The 20,596-nt window shown below is 44.9% G+C and overlaps 1 protein-coding gene across 1 annotated transcript in view; it reads right to left on the bottom strand.

Moving 5' to 3' along the window:
• The window catches only part of LOC130259837 (transmembrane protein 132D-like), a 179,078-nt gene that overhangs the window by 114,364 nt on the left and 44,118 nt on the right, over positions 1-20,596 (bottom strand). The window lies entirely within an intron of this gene.

Genomic DNA, 20,596 nt, shown 5'->3' with positions numbered 1-20,596 from the left:
GCAGAGCTGGCTGCTGCTGCAAGGCTTTTTTTGGCTCTGCTCTCCCCACTGAATACTTGATGTACAAACCAGTGTTGTCAGTTGTTTTCAGAGAAGATACCTCCAAGTTTCTTCAGATTACACTAATAGTTCCACTGATTGAAAATCCACAGCAGAAGAGAATGGGGAGTCCCTGAGATGCTGATGGAGTTAGAATAATTTATGGAGAGCGGTCTAGCACAACAGAAGCTATTTAAAGCTGTATGATATAGCCACAAACTCTTATTAAGGTCTGTGGTTTTCAGCCCTGTGAGACAGAAACCAGTTATCATTATGCATCACCATGAAAGCAGATTAAAATTAAATCAATCTGTTTATCTATGGGTTTGCAATGCAGCTTTTGCAAAGCATAACACATTCTCCACCTAATTAACATTTCAGGAGGAAAACCCATTCCACACAGACACCCAGCCACTGTCATTCAAACAGAGATATTACAGAAACACAGCCCAGGTGGACTTATAATGCAATTTAATTAGTGAAAGGGCACAAGGCCTGTTTAGGCTTCAGAAATTGAACTGTGCATACCAGGAGTTAAATAAAATAGGTTTGTATGTGGATCTCGTGGGCTGCCAAAAATTGCCTGTTGTGGTTGGAGTTTGTGTGCATGCACACAGGTGCAGATACCTGCACACATGCATTCAGATTTTATTCCTGTGCCTTTCAAACAAAGTCCTTGTTAAAAACATGTTTTGTGAGATGTAAACCACACAAGTCTCTGGAGAGCCAAAAGGAAAGGATGCATACAAATGGATTTAGGGCAGAAACAGTCTGCAGCTCTGACCTCTATTTACTCACCAAACAAGGCAGTGAGGGCCACATCCTCAGTGGGAAGCAGAATTTAATCTTTTTTTTCAGAAAGACCCTGAATTAGGTGAAGCTCAGGAAGCAGAGCTCCAGAGACACTCAAGCTAAAAAATGCCCTGTGTGTCCCAGGGAGGCAGCAGGAGTCACCCTGGGGCTCCCAAGGAGACAGAAAGGTCAGGAGCAGGGTTTTCACCAAGCTGCTGCCCCTCCTGCATCTCTGGGCTGCTCAGGATGCTCAGGGCAGGAGGAGGAGGAGGGAGATCCTCCCCAGCCCCTTCCCCTGCAGGACAGAGCAGCCAGAGCACAGAAATCATTTCTGTATTCAAGGCTGTGCAGGAAGGTGTTTGCTTACAAAAATGAAAGGCAAAGATAAATAGTGCTGCCTGCTGATTTAAAGTGGTTGGGAGCCCCGTGGACTGCTTCAAAGCACTGTTTCCAAAATAAATGCAAAAAATATTATGTAGGGTCTGAAATCTTTCTAAATTGCTTGTAAGAAAGCAAACAATGCAGCACATCCCTTTTATTCCTGGCCAAACAGCAGCGAAGCTGCTAACAGCACAGCTTGTGCAACCAGCAATTTTTTAAAATTAGACTTGGATTTAAGAGAAGACAGGAAAAACAAACCACAGCGCTGGGCATTCTGTGCAGTGAAAGCAAAGTGGCATCTGCCCCATTTCAGAGGTGACAAGCACATCCTTGAGCAGGCAGCAGGGGATGGAGGTGAGCTGCACAGCCCAGGGAACCCTGCACTGCTCAGTGTCTGTGTGTACAGACACATCTCTGCTAAAGCAACAAGTAGGGGAGTTCTTATGGTTCACTTGAACTGGCTGAGAACATTAAGCACAGAAAAAGGAGGGGGAAAAAAACCCAAACAAAAAGTCATGTGCACCATGAGCCTCCCAAAGAGCTGCAGAAATAGGAATAGACCTTTATATTCTCTATACAGCCCAAGGAGCAATGGGGCTGGTCAAACCAATTCTTTGGTTTTATCTGAAAGCAGTGCCTGGTACAGGGCCTCTTGTTCTGAGGGTGCACAGTAAGGCCATTTTTTAAGGGCTGCAGACACTCCTTGAGGCCAGTGACCTTTTCACAAGAATTGAATGGAGGGATGTTGCTAGCAATGAAAACTAGAGGAATTTTGACTCCTCAATCAGCCACCACCCCAACCCTCCAGCTGTGCCTGATTCTCAGTGACAAGGAGTGTCCATCTTAGAGCCAGGGCTTCTAGCTGAGCCTAAAATGTACCAGCAGCCACAGATACCATCCAGAACCCCCAGAAGTGTTCCTGTCCTCTGCTGCAGGGGCTGAACCCAACAGATGCTGTGTGAGCCCACTGTCCTTCCAGACCTTCCCAGTGAACCTGGGAACCCCAGCACTCCTGGGGAACGGGCTGCTGGTGCTGGAGGTGACCAAAAAACCTTCTTTACTAGAAAGTTCACCTCAAACTCCAGCAGCAGGGCAGTGCTGAAGGGTTTCCAAGTCACATCCTCAGCAGAATGAGGCAGCAGCATTGCTGAGAGCAGAAGGAACATTGCTCCACAGCACTAACCAAGAGCCATCAGCAAAAACCAGTCTGCTCTGTTCCCTAGCAACTTCTCACAGCTGCAGATAAAATCATCTTCTGGACATCACAGGAATCGTGAACAGTTCCCTTTCACAGGAATTCTCATCCATTGCTCCCTCCAGGAGGTGACACAGGAGCCACTGACAGCACTGGGACATTTACACCAGCTTGGCCCAGGTGTGAACCCCAGGGATCTGTGTGTGCTGTGCCTGTCCTTCACTCAGTGACATGCATGTCACATGTTCAGACAGCAGCACCTCAGACACAGAAACCCTGCTGCAAAAATCCTGAGCCTGCAAAGCCTTTTCTGCAAAGGTGCTTCCTCCCTCCTGGGAGCAGCTCTGCTGATTCCTGGTGACATTAGTTAATGTTTACAGCACCAGGGCTGCAGTCAAGAGAATGGAAAAAAAGTGTATAAATAAAGAGTGCAGATTCTTCAATGGAGAAGAAAGCCTGCATTGCTCCAAAGAGCAGTGTTGGCATAAAATAGATTTTCACTGAGCATTTCAAATAGGAATTTTTGTATATACATAAAATCCAGGCTGAGCACTGCAGCTCTGTAGTGCCACATTTAACCACCTTTCTGTCATCTGCACCAGTGGCCACCAAAGCAACATTTGCTAAATAGTAGGAAGGAGTTCTGCTGCAGGCAGAGCCCAACAGCTCAGTGAAGCCACTGAGGCAGAAGGGAGTTCAGTTAATACAAAAATGACACTGCTCAAAATGATCCTGTGCCCTTAATGTAGGGCACACGCAGGGTTGTCAGAATCCAGCTGCAGCAGTGACTCCAGTGCAAGTCAGAGCACACTTCTGGTTCTGATTTAATCTTGGGAGAGCCACAGGAGAAGGCTTGGCTGATCCACACAAGCAGAAGAGATCATTTAACACAAACCACAAAACCCTGTTGATTGCTCTCCAAGACAGAGCTACTGTGCAGGAACACAAAGGCAGCTGGTAATCCTCTCCACATATAAATCCTGAAAAAAACAATAACTCCTCTCCTCTCAGCCTCAAACTTCCTGCATATCCTTGGACTGCTTTGTTCTATTTGTGCATTTCAATGTAAGAAAGATGAGAAGGAGTGAGAGGCTTCTTGTCCCAGCACACAATTGTTCTAAGGACCCTCCTGTGGGACTCAAATGGGTGAGAACTCCCACTGTCCTTCATCAGTGCTCAAAGTCAAACACCATCAAACAGAATAGGGGAACTTAAAACTGAGTGAGAATTCATGAATTTTTCTTCTCTTTTGTATTAAAACCTTGTAGCCTTGGACACCGGGTTTAAAGCATCAGAATTTTAGGCAGCAATTTGCTCTGTTGAAAATAGAGAGGTTTAAAAGTTTTAATGAGCAGACATGCAGGAATGTGACTTGTGGCAAGGACTGACATTTTTTAGTTCTGCAGCAAAAGCCCAGCAGCAATCAGCCAAAAACATTAACACTCCAAATCATTTGCTATGTTTTAAAATAGTCTAGGAAGAAGTGACCACTATACAGTTGTTTTTGGAAGGAAAAAGATTGTATCCCAGCTGCCAGCTGGTAGGACAAAACCCACTGGAGAATAAAAGCTGTTTCAGCAGGCAATTGAAACATCACCACAACAGCTGGATGATGAAGTGATGAGAGTGATGAAACACGAGCCTGAAGAAAAGATGGGGAGAGAAAAACTGCAGGAAAGGAGCCCAGAAAATAATTTAAATCATCAGTTTATCAAACACTGACTTTCCCCTCGTTCTTTAAACTCCAAGGGACGTGACCCACAGTTTCAGGTATGACCCATGTGGGTATTTGGGTAACTGGGTTAAAACTCAAAATTCTGAAAAACCCACACAATTGAGTGGAGCTTTTTTAATAGACAGAAGCCAACACCACACTGATGTGGCACCAACAGCACTCTCACCTTTTGAGTGTTTCAGTGGGTTTGGGGTTTTTAATGAGTTTAAGGCAGGGGAAAGGCAGATCTGCTTCACAAAGAACATTTTCCCAGCTGTAGCTGGGATTTCTCCTGCACAAAACACGTGCACAGCACTACTGCTCTGCAAATCACTGTTTTATTCCCAAATTGCAGAGAGGCAGAGGATCAATCAACAAGCAGGGCACTGAGGAGCCAGCCCAGAGCTCCCAGTGAAATGAGGGACACTGAGTGTTCTGCATGCTGGTTCTTCCCCAGGAGCTCCCTTTGCAGCCCCATCCTGAGCCCACACCAAAGGTGGCTCTGTGGGCATCCCCAGGGCTCTGAACAGCAGCTCCAGGCTCGTTAGACAGACACTAATTAAACTGCAGCCCCTGCCACCAGCCCCAGTGCCAGCAAGCTGCTGGTGACACCACACACGTGCTCCCAGCAAAGAGCAAAACCACACAAAAACAACCTGGCAGGGACTGACAGCTCATGGGAGTGTTCAAACCTGGGTCTAAATCTGATCTTTATCAGGTGCTGGGGTGGGGACAAAGAGCCCCAAACCTGGGGACCCCAAGGTGACAGTGCAGAGCTGCAGAAGGTCAGTGTGGGGCTGGGGGAACAAAGATGTTTGAGCACAGGCTGTTCTAAATTGGAAAAAGCAAGTGTTAGTCTCCTCTGTGTGGCTACAGAGGTTCTCTTGGAACTGCCTTTGTCAGGAAATACAGAAAGCACAGTGCAATAACTGTTATTGAAACCCCAAACCTTTCTTGTTGGCTTTAGTGCTGGCTGCTGATAAGAGACTGATGAAACACCTCTGGTTTGCTGTCCATGTATTGCTTTCACTTAAGAGAGAGAAAACAAATGTACTGAAAAGGAAAGATGCCAGGGATAAATATTTTAGTAATCTCAGGCACAAACCTGTCGTATTACAAGGATTACAGTCTATTAGGATTGTATAAAATCTACAAGCAAAGCTTGTAATTCATCCATATCTGAGTGACAAAAACCTCCTAATGTGTTTTAGGAATCCCTATTTGCTAATATTGAAAGCATCTTTGAGACCTACAGGGCTAATTTGGGGAAAAAAAACCACTAAATCCATCAGGCTCTGAAGTCTCCTCCTCTGTTCAGCCCATGGGGATGGGGAGTGTGGGAGCAGCTCCCTTTGGAGAGGCTTCTCCTGCCACCTCCTCCTGAGTTTTGGGAGCAGAGCTGGTGCTGGCTGGGGCACCTGGCACACCTGTGGCACACCTGCACGGGGCAGAGCCAGGCAGGGCTATCTGCACCAGCACAAAGGGCAATAAACCAGCCCCAAGCTTTTCTGCTCAATAAAGAAATTCTTCCTCTTCCAGAAATATCTGCCTGGTAGTCTGGGAGTGACTGCTAGAGGAGATTTACTAAAATGGCAGACAGTGAAAAAGAAAAGTAGAAAAAAAAAATCTGACAGGCCCTCCTGAAGGCTAATTTGAAGCCCTTCCCTCCAGGAAGGTGTTTCTGACAGAGCCATCCCTGCACATGTGTGTGTTCTGCACTAATTAACTTTCATCCCACCTGCCCAGGAAATGCACTCTGGAGGGGGGAGAAGCCAGGACAGCACTGGGGAATCCAGCACCAGGCAGAGCTCTCAGGAAACCCCACCTGTACCTGCAGCTGGAATGAATTACCTGATGTCAAATGTTCATTAAGTTTGTCCTTGAAGCAGAGCAAAGTCAGAGTGAAATGTGGAAAGTGGGTCACTGGGTGTGACACCCCTTATCAGAGAGTTATTATCATATTTGGTTAGCACTGACTGATCAGTGCCATGGCTCTGCCTTCAGATGTGCTCTGCTCAGAACAGGGAATTAATTAAAACTGAAGCTGCTACTGGTAGTGGTGATGCAGGAAAAGACTATTACCTGCTGCAAACCAAAGATGGCTAAATGCAACATTAGACAAAACTGAAATTTATAGCAAAATATCATTTAAAGAAACAATGCAATTCAAAATAAGACTTTAGCTCATTATTTCAATAATTCCTACGTCTCATGCAAAGTCAAAAGGAAACCTGGTCTTCAAAATGTTATTTGCAGCACACACTCAAACTAATGATAATACAGCAATATGGGAGAGTCACATTTTCAAATGCTCATCCATCTCCCAACACAGCTGCAAAGTGTGCCTATTTAGCCCATGATATAATGGGATATTTTGGTTCTGAATAATTGGACTTGAGCAAACAAGAGTCAGAGGGGGGGAAAAAACAAAAGGACTTAGAATTCAGAATTTCCTAGACTTTACCCATGCTCAGAGACTGAGGACACGAACTCCATGTGGATTTTAAAAAGCTCTTCTGCACGCCCTCTCCAAATTACTGTGTCTATGCAAATTGCCAGCTCTCATCTGCACTGTCTGATTTGAATGAAATTGGGTATAAGTCAGCTCAGAATTAATTCCAGCAAGACACTTTCAATGTTCTTCTTACAAGTTTCACGTCCTCTGAAGTCACTTTGAAAGCAAAAATGCTTCAAGTCCCATCAGGATCCTGGACTTGCAAAGGTCACAGAGGAGGTTTCAGCAAGCCAACAGCCACAGGGAGGGGATTTGGGAGCTGCTGGAATTGCTGCTCTCCCACCCTGGCTCTGCCCTGCAACCTGCAGACATTCAAAGTGTGAATCCCACTCCCATCTCTGCAGTCCCCACCCTGAGATTTGCCTTCTCCTTCTCCATAACCCAATTTCAGGAGCTCCTCCTCTCCAAGAGCACAGCTCCATCCACGAGCAGCTGGCTCTGGCTGCAGAGGCAGGAGGTGCTGGAAAACACTCTGACTGCACCAGCCATGAATTAGAGAGGGAAAAACAATCCCAAGCCACACTCTAAACCAAAAGCCCCATCAGATCCCTGGGGTTCAGCTGCAACCAGGTGTCATTTCCTACCTGCCTGCAGCTCCATTCTCCTCTCCCCAGTCTATATTAGGGTTTGAGGCAATCACTTCTTTTGGCTTAATAGTTTCAGTTTTCAGCTCCAAAGGAACACAGCGATGCTGAAACGTACTGAAGCCCAATTTACTGCCAGTGAAATACATACATTTGTCTTCTCTCTCTGTTTGTGCCTGGTTTTGGTTTCAAGCCAGCCTTTCCCCAGGAACCAGGAAGATTTCGTGGTTGCTTGCTGAGCCCTGTAGGGCAGCTGGCCAGGTTTTAATTCCCCCAGTCAGCTGATAATATTCTCCACAGATTAAATGATTGTGGCACAGGCGCCCAGGCTCTGTTTTTGTGCTGGCCAAACCAAAGAGAAGCCCATCATCTGAACAACTTGCTCCCTTTTCATGCTGTAAGAAACATTGATTGCCAATAAGAGGGGAAAAAAGGAGACTGGTACATCAAACAATTTTCTGTACATCTCAACCCTTTAAACTATAATTGTTGTGAAGGAAGGGCAATGCACCTCTGAAGGGTTTTGAATGCTGCCTCCTCTGCAGCACCTTTGGACAAATCTGCCTCTGAATGCCCGTTCTCTGCATCCCCTCGGGGCATGAATGGCCCGGCTGAGTTTACAACAGCGATAAAGAACGGAGTGTGGACTGATACATACAGCAGAGTGAAAAATAAACACGCTAAAGCTGCTACATAATTCTGTCAAGCATATGGTTAAGTTGTGATTTTATTTAGAAAACAGATTGTGAGAGTGAAATGATGGCAGCTGAGTCTATATTGGTCAGCCATAAATAAGAGTGTTCTAATAGAGCTGGGCTTGCTACGGATCACATGCTGCCACACAGATTTAGTGAGAGCTAATCACTTAGAAAATAGAGCTTTTAAAACACATTTCGCAGCTCATTTTCAACTTTACATTGCTCCGTTGAAAAATCCATGATTACTGCACCTAACTTTTAAGAGAGAGATGGGGGAGTTACATTTATGGGCTCAATTAGGCTTTGTAGCTCCTTTTAGACGAAATGAATCCCTGCTGCATTGCAAAGCTGCTCCTGTGCAGCAGGCAGGGGCTGCCAGAGCCATTCCCTGCCCGGGCTGACACCCCTGCAACAGCAACAGCTGGAAATCCACATCTGTGAGTCTCTATCAGAGCTTGTTAGAGCTGAACGCTGAGTTCTTTACATGCTCCCTGGGACATCCCTTCAGTGCCAAGGCTCCAATTGAGCTGATGGCTCTGACTTTCCTTCTGTGTTTTCAAAGCCAGGGAGGGATTTCACAGCTCTTAGACTGTCACTCAGCCCCAGGTAAAACGCAGCAGTCCCCAGAAATGTCTGCAGAAACAAAATGCAGCCTCTTTTCATGGCTGGAGCTTCAAGGGGAGGAATCTTGACTTGAAAGACTCAGCATTGCTGTTTGAGCAGCACCTGAGCTCTCTGCACATCCCCACCCCAATCCTGCCCTGGCACAGCATCTCCCCTCTGCACATCCCTGCCCTGGCACAGCATCTCCCCTCTCTGCACATCCCCATCCTGCCCTGGCACAGCATCTCCCCTCTCTGCACATCCCCACCCCAATCCTGCCCTAGCACAGCATCTCCTCTCTGCACATCCCATCCCTGGCACAGCATCTCCCCACTCTGCACATCCCTGTCCTGGCACAGCATCTCCCCTCTCCACATCCCCACTCCTGCCCTGGCACAGCATCTCCCCCCTCTGCACATCCCATCCCATCCCGGCACAGCATCTCCCCTCTCTGCACATCCCTGTCCTGGCACAGCATCTCCCCTCTGCACATCCCTGCCCTGCCCTGGGACCTCAGCCCAAGGAAAGCAGTTCATTATTCACACTCTCTTTGGAAGAACACACACTATTGATAGCAGCAGCTTATCAGTCCACATCTGAGCCCTGCTGAAATATTTCAGCCCACAGAACAGAAACAAAATCTCAGGAAATGTTGGCACAATAGTGGCAGTGCTAATGAAAACATGTATTATGAACTAGAACACAAACTGCTGTGTTTATTGCCAGTCCAGCTCAGGCCACTGGAGTTTATTGTTCCCAATGGCTTTAAGGTTTTGCAGTCAGGGAGCAAATGGCTCAACTTCTACTTTATCTGCTGCTGTTCCATTATCTTGCTTTATCTTTCATCGTTGCTGTCAAATTTGAGAGTAATGGACCTTGAGTTATTTTTCTTGTTTGGTTCTTTTCTATACAAGATGGGGCTTGGGAGGGTCAGAAGCTGCAGTTTAACCCTTTCCTGCCTGTGTGGCACATGCAATGTAGGAAGTCTGACACTGCAGCTACAGGTGTTGGATCAAAGGTGGATTAAACACTGAATTTTGATTATTAATCTGATATTCCAACTGGTACTCACAGGGTACTGAAAATGGAACCAGTGCAATGAGTGTGTTGCCTTTTTTGGTTTGTTTCCACTGTAAGAGCAGGAGCTGCACTGGGATCTGTCCCTGGCCCACACCAAGATCTCAGTGTGTGGTACGTGCCTATTACTGAAACCCATCAGACACCAGGAGACAAACAACTGATAATTACCAGGCTTTACATGCCCATTAGGTTAAGTATTCTTGAAAGTATATTCATCTGCCATCACATTTGCATTCTGATAGCAGATGAGAGAAATTGGATATTAAATCTATTGGCTCCTCAGAGGGCAAACAGAGCAGAAGAGTCTATTAAACCACAAAAGGAGAAAAAATTCCTTGCTGTTCCCCTGTATTATCTGACCTATCTCACAACCTGGCAGTGTGTTTGTACAGCACACAGGGCTGTGAGGCATCCTGCTACCCCTGAAGGGAAATGATGTGCTCTCCTGAACACTGGGAAATTCAGCCTCACTTGGCTGCAAAATGCAGCCACAGATTTTTTTTGTAAAATGCTATGAAACCTAAAGATAAAATCAATCTTCTAAGTGCTAAAATCCTTTTTATCTATTTTTCTGCCTTAGCACTTACTCAGTTTTAAGGAATACAAATATCAGATAGCCACATACTAATAATTTCTAGTTTTTCCAAAGCTTCCTGGCACATTTAGCAGCATATTCACACAATTCTCCAAAGAACACCACCTTTGACTATGGAAATCTCTTGGTAGCACCTCTGTGAATGAATTCCACACAAGCTTCTCCTAAGACATTGCAGGAAGAGGAGCTAACAAACATTGAGTCTGTTCAGAGCAGCTGTTCCAGCAGTGCCTGCCTGCTCTGAAAACACAGACAAAACCCTGAACACGACCTGAGGGGGCACAGAACATCAAGGATTATTTCCATGCTCAGATGCACTCGTCCAAGTTGAGAGGCTGAAGTGAGAGACTGTCAGCTAGACAATGAGTTCATAAACTGCTGGTGCTCTGAGCAGGCACTGGAAGCATCCTTCACTGCATCCCCATGCAGCTCTGAGAGGAGTTCCAGAGGGGGTGAGTGAGCCACTCATTCTGGAGAAGTGGCTGTGGAAAATCCAGCTGCTGCCAGTGGCCTCTCTTCACTCAGAGTGCCAAGCTGCACACTCAGCTGCTCAGGGGACACTGGCTGCTCTCTGCAGGTGCACCAACATCTGAAAATCAACATCTGGCACTGCCCTATCAGAGCCTGCTAGTGCCAAACTGGACTGATTTTTTAAATCAAATTAATGAATAATAATGCACAGCAAGAAAGAAATCCACAGCAAGTCCATTGTAGGTGGGAGAGGGAAGGAGGATGAGATCAGCTGCAAGCAGGCTGCTGTCCTCCATTATTATTAGACAATAATCCATGTGATTATTATTTATCAGAGAGCAGCCCTTGCTCCTGTATTCCAAGTGCCTGAGAACACTCAGTACAAAAGCTTTGCTAGCTCCTCTCTGAACTGTTCTGAGCCACTGCAGTCACAATTACACTGTCATAATGAAGAGGGGAAAAACTCTTCCAACAAGTGAATTCTTGTTGGAAATTGCACGATGAAAGTGGCAGTTCCCTCTGGAGAAGGCATTATCATGTCTTACTGCCCACACCAGCTCATTATGGGACCTCTGCTGTCCCAGAGGAGCCTTCTGGTGGTGAATGAATGTTTGGGGATGATACTGCCAGCTTGGGACTTACTGCTTAATTGAATATGGAAACACTGAGGCCATTAGCATACATTTAGAAGTGTTTTATTTTACAGATGTTAATTTATCTTGGGGAATGCCCTTCTTTCTTCCCTCCTCCTTTTTCTCTTTCAGTTCTTTCCCTGCAGCCACCTTATTTATTGATTTAGGTCCTAGTTCAGCCCTTTGCAAGCCTGTGGTGAGCAGCTTGCTATTTTAAAACCTTCCCAAACTGAGATTGGAAGTCTGTTTTCCAAAAAGTGCCCAGCCAAGCACATCCTACCTTCCCTCACAGCTGAAAAGCATCACCAGCTCTGGGTGGTTAAGGAAGCCTAAATACCTCTAGCTAGATCATGAGGTTTTTCAGGTATTCCAAATTTTTATCCACCTAATTATTACAAGATCTCAAAGCCATGCATAGAGCTTTTCTCTGCAGGTATTTCACTCTGGGAATTTTTAACTAATAATATATTCCCTCCAACAAAAGTGTCAAGAAGCTAGAATAATACAATAAAGGAAATTCCCACCATTTCTTTATTCTTAGGAGATATTGGGAAACTTGCAGTAAATTCCTGGAACTTGTCAGCCTGGACAGGACCCTGCATGTCCCCAAGTAAGGTCCCAGTCACTGCAGAAATGTCAAGTCCTAGAGCTTGGTCTCTTTATGAAGTTTCAGTGAGGGCTGAACATCTGTATGGTCACAAAGAAATTGTTTTTTGAACGTTTTGAAAATTAATCAAAAATTATGGCAGAACTTGCACTGGTTCCAGCCTTGTGCTGCAGCCCAGCCCCTTCAGATCCTCCCTGTTTATTTAAACCTCTCTCAACTACAGTGGGAACATCCAAAATTGCATTTCCCCTCCTGGGCTCAAATTCCTCCACAAACAATGGCTTCAGCTGGTGATGAACATTGTTCTTTCACAGTTTACAGACTGCTCCAGTGGACAGACTGGCAAAGCAATTACTGTCTCAGCTAAATCTGGGGCACTGACATGGTTAAGGAAGGGCCTCTCAACGTAGAATTAATTTATTCTTATTTGATAAATCAAAGTCAATTAGCATTTCTACCTGCAGAGGAAAAAAAGCCTTCACAGATGACAGTTCAGGACCTATATGCAGGAAATGCTGTCCCTGAAATAAAATAATAAACTAAGCAAACAGGCAAGGAAAAGCCAGCAGGTGATTTAAAGCTGTTTTCAGTCTGTTAGTAATAAATACATGCAATAGGCAACTCCTCAGAAAGATGACAATCCTTAAACCCAAACCCTTCAGAGCTTTTAGGCACTGGATCTGAGGATTTCTGAAGAGATTTTTTTTTGTTGCTAAGCCTTTACAAAGCACAGTGTACCAAGGAATGGGAACACCACCATTAAAAGCAGGAAAATGAAGTGTCCTGCATTCCTTCAGAGCAGATGTCTGTCCTGCCCACATCAGCCAAATGCTCAGAGCTCAGAGAGCCACTGGAGTGACACATCAGATTTTGTGAGCTGGGTCCTGGTTCCAGCACAGCCAAAAACTGCACAGGCTGAGGCTCCTGCCTTCACAGCACCACAGCCACAGCTGTCTCCTCAGAATTGTCCTTTTCTTCCTGGAGAACAGGAGAATGCAAAGATCTTTACTCAAAGACCACTCAGAAATAACTAATGCAAACAAAACTGCTCAGGTTTGGGCACAGGCTCCAAATGTGCCACCTCCTGCCAAACACTGATCACAAGCTCTACCCTGCACTCAGTGCTGTTAAATGTATTACATGTATTAAATGCATAAAATACATTGCACACAAATGCATCACTAATCACTAATCCTGTGCTTCAGAAATGGAGCTCCTAAAGACATCCCCAGCTGCATCCAGTGTCCAAGGGCCCCACCAGTTTGGCCAACCCCAGCATCTCAGGCTGTGCAGTTCTAACACCCCAAAGGCAAAACCTCTGCCCTGGCAGCCAGGGTTCAGTTTCATCATTTTAGTTTGTTATAGATTCAAATCAGATTCTATCTGCTATAACAGAGATCAGTTATTTTGTGCAATGAGCTATCCACCCCAGGCTATTCCTATTGGTATTTTGTGATGGGGCTGAAGGGATCCACCAGCACAAACATTGATTCTGTGACAGGAGATCCCTTCACTCTGTTCCCACTGGAATTCTGTGCCATGGGAAGGGGGAGTTGGTGCAGCAGCCTGAAAAAAGACACAGCAAAGAGTGCAGAGCAGTGAGCTGGGAAGTGCCAGTGAAGCACAAGCAGGACAGAGGGAGAGAGGCAGGACACACAGACACAGCTGATCTGGGGCTCTGGGCTGAGCCCAGGGACCAGCAGGGACCAGCAGGCAGGAGAGGGAACCTCTGCAGAGGGACTGAGCTGTGCACACTGACATCTGATAAAGTGACAAGACAATTCATTCCCATGGCTTTACACTGATCTTACAAGGATCTGTCACATCTGTTTAAGTAATAACTTTAGGAACCTAAAAGGGCTCAGATTTGCTATTAGAAGTAGGAAACTAATGTTACAATTTTTTTGTGATCAAAAATGCTCTTTGAGATTGCCTGATGTATTTCATATGAGTGTGCTCATCCTGGATAAATGTTACCCTTAAAAAATGCAAAAGCAACACTGAAAAGTCAAACTATTGCAATAATTTCAAATCAAAGACTACTTTCCCTCCCATTAAATGTCTTATTCCTCAGTGTACTTAGCCTTTATTTTTACAAGTACTTTGGAAATAGCAAAAAATCCTGACCTGGATGAGATTTCATGTTTTACTAGAATATTAGAGGAAGAGTTCTTTGACCCAAAGTTTTACAAGAATGTTCTACATATTCAGGCACCAAATATAGATAAAAAGAGAGCTGCTAAACTTGTCAGCAGTAAGTAGGAGAGTGTGAGGAGCTGGAAGGGGCACGTTCATCATGCCCAGAACTGATGGAACAAGGAGGAATCCCTGCCTGCACCCAGCAGCACTGGGGCAGTGTGTGCCCCTGGGGTTATCCCAGGGTTTGGAGCATATTCCTGTGCTCAGCACTGCCCTTGAGCCCCTCTCAGCCAGTCTGAACACGTGCTGTGATGGATGGCAGCAGCTCTCAGCCTGCCAGTGCCCATCTCCCTCCCCATCTGTCTTGCCTCTCCAGCACAGCCCTGACAGCACCTCTCTCCCTGCCTCATTTCTGACCACACAGGAGCTGTTTGTGCTCTGCACTGAGAGCTGAGCAGTTCTGGGGGAAGCAAACAACATTTCTGACACCAATTCCATGAACTGGGGGGTTTGTGCCCCCCAAACTCCCCTTTTCCAAACAAACCACCAACAAAAACAACCCAAACCTACATTTCCCAGCTACAACCAAGTTAAGTTGGTTTCTGCTGATGTTCTTCAGCTCCCTAAATTAATGAGTTATGTTGGAAAACTGGTTTTCCCAAGCCAGATCTCACAGTGCTCCAGAATGCAGCAGAACAGTAACTCTGAAATGCTAGATCAGCAAGGCAGCAGTGCAGCCCCAAACAGTGCAGCTCCAGTGCAGCCACAACCAGAGTCCTTCCAGCAGGACAAGGCAAATAAACCTGGCCAGTGTGCTGGGACAGTGAGCTGAGCGAGGCAGTGAGCCCAGGGGCTGCAGGCAGAGCACAATGCACTGCTGCCATGCACAATGCACTGCTGCCATGCACTGCTGCCATGCACAATGCACTGCTGCCATGCACTGCTGCTCCCAGGCTGCAGCCAGGCTCTGGAATGGGTCTGAGAGCAGGAGAACAGTCCCTGAGTGCAATAAACCTGAAATAACAGACGCCTGCAAAGGCCACTCATGTGGGAAATGGTTTGCTGGATCTGTCTCTCAGATTTCTGACACCTGCTCAGGCAATGGGAGATGATTCTCCAGGCAGAGGATGTTAACTGGAATAATTTTAACGGAAGGAACTATTTTCTTCTTAATACAATCTGTGAGTGCAACAGGAGGTAATAGAGTGCCCTGCAAGTCAATAGTTCTAAGCACTTGTCTCCACAGTGCCACTGACAATTTTGGGCCATTAGCAAGTCACTTAGCAGTGCAGGAGAGCTATTTTGCCATCCAGAAGATGGAGAAAATTATATTTGCTTGACTGGCTCATAAACAGGCTGTGAAAAGTTAATTCCTTCTTGCTGAACACACAAACCCCCAGGAGCCTGCTGGGGGAGCAGAGGGGATCCCACCCAGCTCCTGGTGGGAAAGAGCAGGGACTGCCATGGAACCACAGACACAGGACTGACACTTTCCCAGCTCACAGTGTCTGACCTCATCTGCACATCAGCACTGGGAAAGCTGAAATGCAGAGGCTGCTTTTCAAAAGGACAGAAAATTTTGGTTTGGTTTGGTTTTTTTTTTCCCCAATTCATTTTCTCTAATAGTCAGAAGAGAAGGGAAATTCAGTTGTGAGAAGATTTTAGAAGCTGTTTAAACCAGAATGTGGAAGGGGATGTTTTAACTGATAGAACCAGAGTTATGGAAGGAGGAGTAAAAAGTGTTCAACAGAATTTTTTTCAATCTGGCAGAGGAGGTTGGGGAACCATGAAATAGCCACATAATCCAAGGCCAAGGGAAAATCCCATCTCAGTTTTATGTGGCTGGAAACCTTCTGATCACCACTTGTTTCTGCTGTTTAAATATGATTCAGTTCAGCACAAAGAATAAGATTTGATTTAGCTCAGCACTAGAAGAACACACAAGTAATTTGATAAAATGCCAGTCTTGCTCCAATTTTCTTACTGTACAAATTGAGTGCTAATGATCTCAGCTCTGCTCCCCTCACGTATTTATGCAGCTCCTTTCATGTTGGCTGGATTATTATTGATTGATTGTTAGATAAAACAGAGAGTAACAGAAGCTCATGTAACATAAACTCTTCTGGCCTTTTGGGGAAAATCTTCCCAATTATCAATAAGCACTGCTTATTAACCACCACAGTTTTACACCAGTCCCTGTATTCCCACAATTACCATTAAAAATACCAGAGGGAACCACAAAGCCTCTCAATAGTTTATAAAACAACCCTCAATTGGGTTTACAAATGCAGAAATAACATTGAGACTTTATAAAAAAACTTACTTTTCTCCCAGTATTGGAGGTTCACATGTTTCTGTTACAACCTTCAGTCATTCCCTCACCCAGGATTCACTAAGTATAATTAGAAATTGAATAAAAAGAAAAAGAGCTGCTGCTTTTTTCACCCATGAATGTATGCAGGCCTGACACTCAGTAGTTTAAGGCAATTCTAGCCCTCTAATAATTTCTTTGCTGATTGTCCTGGGTTGGTGCTATGTCTACTCCTCTCCCTGTCCCCCCTTGCTGCCTGCTGCTGTTCCAGCTCCTTCCCCTGCCCGGGGTGGCCCTGGCTGTGCTGCTGGGCTGGGCTGTGCTGCTTGGTGCTTGCTGCCCCCTCCCTCCTCCCCTCATCTCTAAGACCTGTACACCAGCTCTGGACGGGCCCTGAACACCAGAGACTGCTCTGGAGTCTGCCAAAGCAGCTTTTCTGCACCCTTCCCATCAGCGCCGTCCGTCCCCGCTCGCTGCGGCGAGAGCGTTCTGTTGTCACCTGAGATTGTTCTCTCCTTGTGCTGGGGAGTGATTTCCTTGTGGTTGTTAATAAATAGGTTTTTTCCACTTTTCCCCCCCGAGGAAAAATCTTTCCAAGCCCGGTGGGGGGAGGAATTGTGGGGGGGCCTTTATTCTCTGGGGGGCTCCTTTGGAGGTTTTCCTCCAACCCTAACCTAACTAACAACCTCAGCCCTAACCTAACTAACTAACAACCCCAACCCTAACCTAACTAACTAACAACCCCAACCCTAACCTAACTAACAACCCTAACCCTAACCTAACTAACTAACAGCCCCAACCCTAACCTAACTAACAACCCCAACCCTAACCTAACTAACAACCCTAACCCTAACCTAACTAACAACCCCAACCCTAACCTAACTAACAACCCCAACCCTAACCTAACTAACAACCCTAACCCTAACCTAACTAACTAACAACCCCAACCCTAACCTAACTAACAACCCCAGCCCTAACCTAACTAACAACCCCAGCCCTAACCTAACTAACAACCCCAACCCTAACCTAACAACCCCAGCCCTAACCTAACTAACAACCCTAACCCTAACTAACAACCCTAACCCTAACCTAACCTAACAACCCCAGCCCTAACCTAACTAACAACCCCAGCCCTAACCTAACTAAATAACAACCCCAACCCTAACCTAACTAACTAACAACCCCAACCCTAACCTAACAACCCTAACCCTAACCTAACTAACAACCCCAACCCTAACCTAACTAACTAACAACCCCAGCCCTAACCTAACTAACAACCCCAACCCTAACCTAACTAACTAACAACCCCAACCCTAACCCTAACTAACAACCCCAGCCCTAACCTAACAACCCCAGCCCTAACCTAACTAACAACCCTAACCCTAACCTAACTAACAACCCCAGCCCTAACCTAACTAACTAACAACCCCAACCCTAACCTAACTAACTAACAACCCCAACCCTAACCTAACTAACAACCCCAGCCCTAACCTAACTAACAACCCCAGCCCTAACCTAACTAACAACCCTAACCCTAACCTAACTAACAACCCCAACCCTAACCTAACTAACAACCCTAACCCTAACCTAACAACCCCAGCCCTAACCTAACTAACAATCCTAATCCTAAACTTGGACAAATAAATTGGGGGAAACAAATTTAAAAGGTTGCAAGCAGAAACTATCAATCCTGTTGACTTTAAAACAAAACAAAGGTTATGTTTATTAGGCCCAGCAAAACAAACAAAAAAAGCTGATCAAGAAGTGTATCTAGAGGGTGGGTTTGGAAAAGTGCTGTTCCTGACTTTGGGAACACTGCACACGTGGATTGCAATGTCTGTAACAGCACTGAGATAATTCCAGCAGGAATTGCTGCAAACAGGAATTGGAATTGTGCAGCACCAGAGCTCTGAGCTTTAATTGCTGAAAGCATTTGGAGGGACTGACATTAAATTAAACTTCACATTTTCCTTTCTCAGCAAAAACGCTTCAAATAAAGATCTCACTTCAGTTTCAGTTTCCAATACATGAACCATGAAATTGCAGAAAAACAAAGCAGAACAAGGCAGGCTGGAAAATTTTCTATGAACATCAGAAAACTTTCAGCACCCGTGCTGGGAAGGAAGAAGAGCCTTCAGCCTTCCCTGGCCAGCAATATGTAAAAAGGTGAAAAGAAGGTGAAAAGGGGATGCAGGTGTTGAATAAATCCCTCAGTTTCCTAAGGCCCAGTCAAAGCTTTTAAGCTACAACAATATTCCATATTTACCCAGCATCTATATTTTATCTCCTTCCTTTCCTCCATCTCTCACACTCATACAGAGTCAAGACAAATATTTTTAATTTCCCTAGCTCATTAAAAAACAAAACCTAGGCTTTGGCTCTTATGGTCCAACTCTTCCCCAAAATTAAAAACAGTCCATCAGTTCCACATTCACACCTTTAAATCTTCCCTTGTGCAGAACAGCACAAGATAAAAACCAAAGGTACCTTTCCTGAATCTTTCAGTATTCAGAAGTTTCTGGAAGGCTTCCCTTAAAGACAATTTCCTATTAGAAAGGGGACAGGGTTTACTCTAAGCACAACAGTTCTAAACCAGAAAATACTCAGTAGTGATGAGTAATTTTTTTTACTTTTGGCTGTTTTGCATGTCTGTTTCTTCATTTTTGACCTGTATATCCTATATTTTCCATCTGTTCAAGCCATAGTTTCCAGTCCACTGGAGCAAAAGCAATGGTAAAAGCATTTTGCCAGCAGCCCTTGGCCTCACTTCATGAATATAGTTCCAAATCTTGCTGCCACTCAAGGCAGAACTTTGAAAAATAATGGACTGGATCAAAATAAAAATTAATATAATATTCCTCATAAAAGAGTTACACTGGGGGAGAGAAGAGACCTTTTTCTCTATCAGAGAGAAGATCAGAATGAGATGGAGAACATGCCATGGAGGGATGAACATAGAAACCACAACTCTGACCAAAAAATCCCAACCTAAACCCCTCAGAGATGCTGTAAGCAACCAGAGGAATGGCTAGAAGCACAGTTAAATAATATTATAACTACTCTGACACTGCAGCAGGTCAGAGTCTGCAAGCCAGGTACTCTCAGAAAAGCAGGTCAAGAGAAATCAAAACTCAACAGAGCATCAGCAAGGTGTTACAAAAGTTTGTTTTTAAAAGGTAACACCAAAGTGCTGTTTGTAAGACAAGAATGCCACACTTTTCATTTTGAACTGATATTCACTCCTTATTTTTAGCTTATTTTTTTGTTTTATGATACCTCAGATCTCAGAATGAAAAGCTGCAATTCAAACACATCTTTTCCTTTTTGTTCCAGAAAATTCGTTTTAGAAGCATTCCTTTACAAGCTCAGGTGCTGAGTTTTCATCCTAATTTAAACAAAGCAAGGTTTCTGAAAATTTTGTATATGTAACATAATTATCATGGTTGTAACCAGCTCCACTTTAATGGATTACAGCTCATGGAAATAGAGATGCTTTGAAGTGAGATTTCTAAGACTCTGTATATACAGAGTAAAAACAATAAACATTTTTTTATCTTAATTATTTTTAATGTTTAAATATAAACCTATTTTAAAATGTAGCAGAAGTTTCCATGTCTGCTGATGTGATCTCTTTTAAGACATTAGCACAGAGAATAAAGACACACACCTGAGTGTCCAATTCTTGCTCATTTCCTGTAAATAACTCTGTGGATTTAAGCTTCATTAATCTCAACATGAGTCCAGTGAGAGATTAGGAGAGCTGCTCTCAAGAATTCAGATGTTATCTCCTCTCAGTACATAGATATGTCCCAGCTCCACCATTTCAATTTTTGTAAGCATTCCTCAAAGGACAACTTCAGGAAAAGGCCTCTCTGACTGCATGAGATCACATCTCAGACAATTCACCCAATGTCAGACTGAACAGTGTGAGAAATGGAGAGTCAAACCAATGGAGAGTCAAACCAATGGAGAGTCAAACCAATGGAGAGTCAAACCAACGGAGAGTCAAACCAACGGAGAGTCAAACCAATGGAGAGTCAAACCAAGCAATGGAGAGTCAAACCAAGCAATGGAGAGTCAAACCAAGCAGTGGAGAGTCAAACCAATGGAGAGTCAAACCAATGGAGAGTCAAACCAAGCAATGGAGAGTCAAACCAAGCAATGGAGAGTCAAACCAACCAATGGAGAGTCAAACCAAGCAATGGAGAGTCAAACCAATGGAGAGTCAAACCAACGGAGA

This window comes from Oenanthe melanoleuca, chromosome 15 (genome assembly GCF_029582105.1).
Source record: "Oenanthe melanoleuca isolate GR-GAL-2019-014 chromosome 15, OMel1.0, whole genome shotgun sequence".
Classification (NCBI taxonomy): domain Eukaryota; kingdom Metazoa; phylum Chordata; class Aves; order Passeriformes; family Muscicapidae; genus Oenanthe; species Oenanthe melanoleuca.
This window is presented reverse-complemented; position numbering and strand designations above follow the sequence as displayed.